The 8,174-nt window shown below is 41.1% G+C and overlaps 1 long non-coding RNA gene across 1 annotated transcript; it reads left to right on the top strand.

The window, feature by feature from the left end:
* The first annotated feature begins 6,147 nt into the window (after positions 1–6,147).
* Positions 6,148–7,621, top strand: LOC308124817. The gene is made up of 4 exons (XR_013936336.1): positions 6,148–6,254; positions 6,337–6,448; positions 6,531–6,611; positions 6,722–7,621. It is a non-coding gene; the product is annotated as an uncharacterized lncRNA (long non-coding RNA).
* The last annotated feature ends 553 nt before the right edge of the window (positions 7,622–8,174 follow it).

Below are 8,174 nucleotides of genomic sequence, written 5' to 3'. Positions count from 1 at the left end.
GTGGTCTATAAGATTAATTAATCTATGTGTGTTGTTAGTGGAGTGGTCTATAAGATTAATTAATCTATGTGTGTTGTTAGTGCAGTGTCATCCTTTAATGAACTCAGTTTCATCAGGATGAGTGATGTGAGGGGACATTTTTTCCATTCCGCTTGTTAATGCTTTACTAATTATTGTCTAAACTGTATTTTAATGTTCAGTTATTTCATTTAAGTGCATTTTTAATTTTCTTATCTCAATCAACAAGTGGTCATCCTGGGAAGCAGCAAAAGCTGTTTCTAAGGCTTTGATTTTATCTTCTAATTCTTTTTAGAAAATCCTTTTTCAAATGATCTTTTCTGGATCCTTCAGCAGTGATGTGTTAAATCTCCATTATCTAATAGGACAGGTGATTGTTTTATCAATGAATATCAAAGTGACAGGTGCATGGTCACTGATAGAGATAGGGTGAATCTGTGTGTCCTGTGTGTGCATCCTGGAGCTTTACATTGCCCTTTGTTTTCTCAGCTATGACAATCCAGTGGACTGTGGCATCGGGAGCACCTCAGTGACTGGAATAGGTGTTGCAGGTCCTTTTCTCCTGTCTTCATGTTCCCCAGTGATTGGAAGAATGTTAGGCTCAATGTTCTTTCCACTTTTACAGACTTTCTCCGATGTGTGTATTTAACGTGTGATTCTTCATCTTTTCTTGTCTTGTCATACCATTGTCATTACAAATCTCTGGTGGCACACAAGCGGATCATACTACTTCTTGGATCTGATTCTCTTGCAGTACACTGCAATGAGAGACTTCACCAGATTCACTACCCATACTTTTATGGTCATCTCTCACTACTGCATGACAATGATTGTCTTTTTTTTTTTTTCTTGTGGTCCATGTGTCTATGTCAGTGGTGGAGACACACCAATGTAGTTACTGAGAAGGTTGAGTAGTTATCAGACCATTTCACCATAGTTGGTTTTTCCAACCTTCATGGGGCAACAAACCATCTTTCTTGACCATGAAGAAGAATCCAGCCCCAATGGGGGTTGAGGAAGGTCAGAAAATGCCTGCAGCCACAGTCTCCCGGATGGCGGTGTGCATGGCTGCCAGTTCTGGTCTAGACAGGGCGTACAGCCGACTGTGGGGCAAGGTGGCTCCAGAAAGCAGGTCAATGGAACAATTATAGGGGTAAGGAGAGTACCTTATATTTGCTAAATTCAGGAGCCAGGTCATGATAGGCGGCCAGCACTTGAGTGAGGTCGATAGACTCCGGAGGGGACGAGCTCAAGCAGCTGGATGGAGTGAAGGCAGAATGAAGACAATGACTCAGGCAATGGGGACTCAGGCACTAACCTCCTCCTTCACCCAGTCGATCTGGGGATTGTGGCTCCATAGCCAAGAGTAGCGGACGAGTGGTGGATGAGGTGGAAGGTGAACGTCTCTCTCGTCACAGACTCAGTCTTGTGGCCTATTCAAGTAAGATATAGGCCATCGAGGGGTCTGGGTTGTAGTTGAGATGATAACGGGTCCAAAGGAATCTTAAGATGGCTGACTGACTTGTAGTCCATGAAGTTCTTCTCAGCTTGTTAAGAGCTCTGCACAATCCCTCAGTAATGCCTGGCAGCCTTCCCAAAACAGCTGCCAACATAATCCGAACTTTGTTATAGATCAGAAAGCTGCCAGTTCCAATCAGCAGCATACCCGTTCTAATAATTCCAATTATGTAGACATCTTCCATGTCCTCAACAGAAAGGATAGACAGGCACACGATCCTCCAACTACCCCAGGAGTCCTTAGTGTATCCGGCAGCAAACGTTCCGTCAGGACAGGCGAGCTCTCCTTTGCCCATTCTTTTGTCAAAGAAATTTGGTCGATTGCATTGAGAGACCAGCTGATCAATTCCATAAATTGCGGTTTGGATAGAGATGTAGAGAGAGACTCCTATTAGATTCTGTCAAAAGACAGTACAAGACAAAGATCAGCAACCAGGGCAGATAAGGGGGAGGGAGAGGGAGAGAAAAGTGTTAGTGTTGAGAGCAAGAAGAGACGATTCTCTATCTACATTAAAACATTCTTGTTCATACTACATTAATATATTCTAATATTTAATTTGGATGCAATAAGGGGGAATCACAACAATGAGAATCTTGCCAAAACAGTATTTATTAAACAGCATAATCATGACGTTTGGACAATCAGGTTTTGTCCAGAGGACAGGATGTCTGTCGGAGTGCTCGTTTTGCAGCCGGCTGTAGCTGGCAATTCAATGCCCGCAGCTACAAGCTCCACTGTGACACTTGAATATTCACAATATATTGATTTTCTATATTGCACAGAGAACAAGCCGCAATACATCCAGTATAGTATACATAGATTAATAGTATCGCCCAGCCCTAGTTTAGTCGGACGTCCTGGTTAGTTATGGCTTGCTGGACTGACGATGCTATGTCGGGTCCTGTTGTTGGCCGGAACATACTGTTAGAGTTCAGACTGAGGCTCAAGCAGACGGAGAACAGAAACTGGGTTATAAAGAGTTTTAAAACACACATTTTTACAGAGAAAAACCTACAATTCCACATGAACAAGCATAAGTGACTGGAGGGAAAACTATTTTTATAGGAAGAAACCTTTGCAGAACCAGGCTCAGAGGTAGTGACTTTCTGCTATTCCAGTCGGGGTTGGGGAATAGGAAAAGAGAAAGGGATAGGACAGACAAGACAGAGATCAATGAAATGTTCATTAAAGCAGTCAAGCATCACAGATCTATCAGAAATCGTTTGGGATCCTTAATTATACAAGAGGGAAGCTCAACCTGCATTTGGCTTCCCAGATAAAGTTTTGATTTTCTTCCAAAACTTCCTTGGGTTGTTCAAGTTTTCTGTAGTCTCTGCAAGGTAGTCGTTTGCCTGCGCTTTTTTAATTTCGACTGTACATTTATTGAACAATTGCCTGAAGTGAAGCCGATCCGGATCTTGATTTGATCTGCGGGCTTTAGCCCATGCTTCATTACACTCCTGCAGTAAAGAAGATAAATCAGACTTAAACCAGGCATTGTTTCGTCCTCTAATTCTGGACCTCTTCAAAGGGACATTCTCATTGACAATTCTGGTAAACTCATCACAGAAGAATGTCCCTGAACTTTCAATATCAGGAATGAGCTGTATTTTATCCCAATCAAAACGAGAGAGATCGTGGAGGAAAGCCTGCTCCACAAATTGCTTCATATTTCATCTTGTAATGATTGGAGGCTTGAGTTCAGGAGTTTTTGCCATTTGGACTGTTGCAATAACACAATGGTCACTGATGTCATTTGCAAATATAGAAGCAGTTGAATATTTATGAGAGCATTTGTCAGTATCAGGTCAATAAAGGAAGATTTGTCAATATATTTAAGGTTTGGTCGTGTGGTTCCATTCACCAACTGAAACACATTCAATGAGTTGCAAAAGGATTTGAGCTCATCTGAGACAGGTTGGAGATTTAGATTTAAATCTCCCATCAAGATAACTTCATTTGACTTCAAGCCAGACAAGAGACTCATCATTGACGGTAAGGCATCACTGGTAGCAGCAGGGGGTCTATAACATCCACTAACAGTGAAATGAAGTGTTTTGGATACTTCAAGGTCAAGAGCTAAAAACTCAAATTGCTGACTCACTGATTAGGACAAGAGCACATTTACATGAAACTTGCTTTTGATGTCAATTGCAATACCCCCCCTTTCCTGAGACGATCAGTCCTATGGACATTTACCCATCAATACCAATATCCAAAATGGATTTGTTTAGCAAAGACTCGGATATTATGAGCATCAGTTGAAACTGCCCATATCCGAACCATGTCCATTTTGGCAAGTGGACTGACACATTGAAATGAATAAAACCAAGACCTGTCCTTGATTGAAATTCAGTAGGGGTCTGCAACTCTTCAGTACCATCAGGGCCTGGATTAGGTTCCACATTTCCAGAGATCAGAATCAACAAAACAATCAGACATCTCTGTTTAAACTCTTGATATCAGTTAGTAGACGCATCTCTATTTCCTAATGAGTTTACTTCTGTTCCAATAGAAGAATTTATGGTTACTGTAAAGTAGTCTTTTAAAATATGGATGCTCATCAATTAGGCAAAAATCATTCTGCAAGTTGAAGGCTGGTGCTGATGAACAACCACCATCTCCCAGTGAGTACATTTCTGAGGGAGGATTAAATTATGAGATAGTTTGCAGTCCTCATAAGTCTCATGTAGCTCCAATGGACGCAGCACAGTCAATATGGACAAGAAAGCTGCTAGAAGACGCATGATGACTGAGCGGTTGAGAATTCAAAACTAATGAAATTCCACATGACCTCAGTCAAATCCAAGCTGGGATTTTGTCCTCAGCACCTGAATTAGTGCAGCTGGCTGACAATGCCTCTCCACGCTCCACGCAAACAGGAACAGGGAACCCACGGAGAACGCCTCTGGTGGTCGTCATGGACCTCCACAGGCGATGGAAGAGGCTACTTGGCTACTGGGTTCCTGGTTTTTCCGTGTAATAATACCGAGAGCCACCGATGGTGCTGGTGGAGGGTGTCGCTCAGCTGTCGGGCCGGCGATCGGTGGCGTGATCCCACTATGAGCCACCGATGGTGTTAGCCCCCCGGCTAACACTGATGCTGGTGGAGGGTGTCGCTCAGCTGTCGGGCCGGCATTCGGAGGGGACAGACAGACAAACAACCACAGGGACAATTTAGTGTCACCAATTGACCTCACATGCATGTTTTTGTACCCTGGACAATATTAACTGAACAGAAGTTAGGCATTTACAAGTCAGCAATGTTGCCTGGTTTGAATTCTTCATATTTTCAGAAAATAACTGGTCCTCCATTTCTTGAGCTGCTCTGCAGGGTTTCTGTGTGTTTGTGATTGGTCAGATGCTGCAAGCTCCGCCCCTTTCATTCGACTACACACTGATCCCGACAGGAAAACCCTGGGTTGAACTACTGACTTGAAAACCTGCTTCATGTTAATGCTTATCAGGATCGCACATGTCTGGGTTAGTTAACTAGGTAACAAAGAGATATCCTGGATATGTTTAGCCCGGGTCGTAGTACTTGCCCAAGTTTTTTTTGGGGGGGGGGGGACTTCCCCTGACTTAGTCACAGGTAAAAAAAATCAGCACACAAGAATATTTGAGTGAGTTTGAGATGGACCACATTATGATTGCAAATTAACTGCAGCTCCTGATGGGTGAAAAATTTAATTTACAGCTGAAACCAAAAATATTTGTAATTTTTACTCTTACTTTTTGTGATTTTAGGTTTTAACAGATGATTTGTTATGTGTAATGCTCTTGCAAAATTTTCATCACTTACAAATTGTAGTTTTCTGTTGTCCTAAACTATTTTGTGAGTCTACTACAGTCCGGTTGAAAGTATTATTATTAGAATTTGAATTACCACTTGTAATGAGATGTACATAATTTCTTAATTTTTTTGTGATCATGTGCAGTATGAGTTGAATATTTTGATTTATTAGTTGTGTTAATTTGCTCCTACCTGTCCTTGTTTTGGCAGCAATAGGAGGAGATTCCGAATCTTGTCCTACTGCAAGAGAGAAAACTTTTCTGGCACCAGAAGGCTCTTAATCACATACCATTGTTTGCCGAAGCTGCTGAACAGGACAAGGTGGAATAAATAAATAATAATAGTAATAAATAAGGGGTGCGAGTGGGTGTCTTGGTCTGAAAAAAAGAGATGAAAAGAAAAGAGGATTCTTCCCCAAAGTTGGAATTTGCTCATTTTTTTCTATGTTGGTGCAGTTTAAAGGAGAATAAACCAAAACAAACATTGTGAAATCACAACGATAATAACCTTGTGATATATTGTTCAAATTTATTGTATTGTCCCACAAAAGCTGCATGTGCTTTTCGCTTTTTGTTTTGTAGTTAAAAACCAGAGGCAGGTGGTCTGCATGTTCTGGCTGATTGGTCTGTATGCCGATTCTTCAAATATGACAGAGTAGAGGGGGTTTTGTGTCACCATTGTGGGTTCACAGTGTCATACTTCCCATTTGACTCAAATACGATATGGCACGGGTGTTTCCAACTGGCCCCGTGCTTTGTGGTGAAGCATTTCCTTTCTGATAGAGTATTTATACTTCACAAGCAGACTTCATCAGATTCACTCCAAAAGGTCCTGATCAGAGAAGCAATTGACTGCTGACGATGTGGAAGCTGATGGTCTGTGTTTCTGCACTGCTGGTGCTGCTGGGGACGCTGAGTGAAAGCAGTAAGTGTTTATCAGTGGTTTTCTGCTGCACTATGCAGAGGTGGTTGACTTGTGGCTTTACTGAGATGTCTTTTCTTTAAAGGTCCTGCAAAGCCTTGCTGCACAGAGTACACTAAAAAGCCAGTGCGAGTAAAAGTGCTGAAAGCCTACGTACGCCAAGAAAACACAGGTTTCTGCAACATCAAGGCAGTAATGTAAGTACAGTTGATGCCAAATCCCACCATAATACAAATGGGCTGTGCCGTCATCCTAACTTCCTCCATTTTATCATCACAGTTTCAAGACAGTGAAAAACAGATTTCTCTGTGCTGATCCTGAGAAGCGTTGGGTGAAGAAGGCCATGAAGTCTGTTCTCCGGTACGTTTCTCTCTTCACTCACCACAGATGCACAAAAAACACAATCAAAGACTCAGACCCAGATTCATTTGACCGTACCGTGTGTGATTCTCATGTTTTGTCTTCCTCAGTCGAAGGCTTTCAACTCCATGATGTTCACGGAGGTCACAAGAGCTGAACGACATGCAGAAGATGAAGCTACTGTACTGTTTGTTATTTCTGTATGTGATTATTGAATTATTTTTATGTCGATGTCAATAAATAGAATATTTTTTAATCTGTCATCTCTGATATTGAGTATGAAGCCATATTAAAAACTAATGCGCTGCAATGGCTTGACGTGAAAACCTTTGTAAAAGGAAGGAGTTATCGTCATATCGAGAGAGGACGGCTGATAGTTTACAGGACTTCTGATGAGGTGAACAGCAAAGATAAAAATAGATGTATGGAGAAGAGAAGAGAGGCAGTAAAACACATTTACAGTATGGAGGAAGTGGAAGGTGAATGTGGTCAGTTTAAACCAGGAGGGACTGGAGCAGGGGGCAAGGTGTACAAACCATCGACAAAACTGAACTTTTAACAACAAGAAGGTCAAGTCATTTATTTTTTCCCCTGCAAACTAAATTAAAAGGCACATTGTGTATTGACTTTTGTCTGTATTTTGCACCAGGAGGCATCATTAGAAATAAAATTGAAATTCTATGATACATTTTTTTTTTTAAAACTTACAATTGTTTCCTGTAATTTTTATTGCACTAAAACAGGGAATTGTTTGTGGTATTTACAGAATATTTATGAGTAATTATGCTGTCATTCAGATGAGCCTTCAGTAGACAGAACATTTCGGTGGCTTTAAATAATTATATAATTGAAATTCTGAACGACACATTTTATGAGGGAAATTAGTTCTGAATACAGTTTAATACATACAAATTCATTCCATACATGATGTTTAACACTGTTTCCTAGCACAGGCCCTGAGAGCCATTAAAGTGTATCACAGGAATAAAAGCCTAAATGTTTCCAAAGTCTTTGTTGGCTAGTTTGTGTCATTGGAGCTCTGTGTGTGTGTGTGTGTGTGTGTGTGTGTGTGTGTGTGTGTGTGTGTGTGTGTGTGTGTGTGTGTGTGTGTGTGTTGTCATGAACACAGTGCAGATCTGTGGAGACAATACAAAGGAAAGTGGAGGAAAACCGAGGTACAGGATGAAACAGAAGAGAATATAGGTTAATATCAAGACTCAGGTTTGGACATGCTGCACTTAACTTTACACTGGCCAGAATAGGGAAACAGAAAACAGGGGAATGTGGGAAACAGTGGAACATGTCATGATACATGTCAGGGATACGAAATAGCAAGACACAGGTGGATTAGGAAGTTGGGAAAAAATATGGAAACTTTGAAACCGTTTATGTTTGAGTTTCTTCTGGGAGAGCAAGTTAGTGGGGAGGATATCATTTTTTATTTGTTTATTTGTTTATTTGTTTATTTGTTTATTTTTATTTTTATTTTTATTGGGAGTGAGGGATAATCATTTTGATCCCCAGTCCATACCAGTAGGTGGCGGTAATGCACCAATTCGTTGT

This window comes from Lipophrys pholis (assembly GCF_963383615.2).
Source record: "Lipophrys pholis genome assembly, chromosome: 1".
NCBI classification, from domain to species: Eukaryota; Metazoa; Chordata; class Actinopteri; order Blenniiformes; family Blenniidae; genus Lipophrys; species Lipophrys pholis.
Note: the sequence above shows the minus strand (reverse complement) of the source record. Positions and strands in the feature narration are given on the sequence as shown.